General features: G+C 42.8%; 1 protein-coding gene across 1 annotated transcript in view; it reads right to left on the bottom strand.

Moving 5' to 3' along the window:
• The window catches only part of LOC119588121 (doublesex- and mab-3-related transcription factor 2-like), a gene marked incomplete in the record, with an annotated part of 30,832 nt that extends 30,564 nt beyond the window's left edge, over positions 1 to 268 (bottom strand). Inside the window, 1 exon segment of the mRNA XM_037936830.1 lies at positions 74 to 268.
• Positions 269 to 852: the final 584 nt, after the last annotated feature.

The following is an 852-nucleotide window of genomic DNA, read 5'->3' as shown; positions in this document are numbered from 1 at the left end:
TCTTCATTGCTACGTAGTAATCGTGACAGCATTACTGAGTGATGAATATTTACAACACATGGTGATTCCTTACCTTCCTGATATTCGCTGGCACTCGATTCAAAGGAAATTGCAGTTAATTCGTCAAAAGGAAGGAACCGTTTCGCTATCCGAGGTCAGTTCATAGTTGTGATTAAAGAATTTCAGTCGAAAGAAAAACGAGAAACGGAATTTTTCCAGGCTACACGACCGCTCTGAGTACACACTTAAGTCCCACGTCTTATGCACTCAAGGCTTGGCCGTAAACTGATTAATAGTTGGCACTCTCGTTTGTGACATCTTCCGTCCCCGCCTCTTTCTTTGGCTCCGCCCTCCATCCCCGACGAGAGCCTATGGTGACCCGCCCGTGGCACGAGTGGCCAATCGAGTGGTCGAGACTAAGATAGTGGGCGGGGCACCGATTATCTCCGCTCCTCTCAAGACGCTGATTGGCTAAGAGAATTTCACGGGCTCGAAGGTGATTGGCTCTCGGGACCACGACTTTTATCTTCTACAGCATGTTCGGAAGCGAAGCGTGCCGAGACATGCCTTCAAGTAAACAATACAGCTTAATCTGTTTATAATACAAGGCTCTTCGGATAGAAGCAATAACCACTTTTGCTCCTGTCATCTTTTTTTTTTCCTTAACGAGTTTCAGTTTGTGGAATATGCTTTTCGAATGTTCAAATAGCAAAGCCTTTTGAACTTAAATACCGAATACATTGTGTCAATGCTTATCAAGAAATCCCATATAACAACTTATAAGGCTTGATGTCAGACTTAAAGAGAAACATTTATCCAAATTAAATAAAAAACTTAAAATATCGTTTCAGG

Source organism: Penaeus monodon, chromosome 23, assembly GCF_015228065.2.
Source record: "Penaeus monodon isolate SGIC_2016 chromosome 23, NSTDA_Pmon_1, whole genome shotgun sequence".
In the NCBI taxonomy this organism is placed as follows: Eukaryota; Metazoa; Arthropoda; class Malacostraca; order Decapoda; family Penaeidae; genus Penaeus; species Penaeus monodon.
This window is presented reverse-complemented; position numbering and strand designations above follow the sequence as displayed.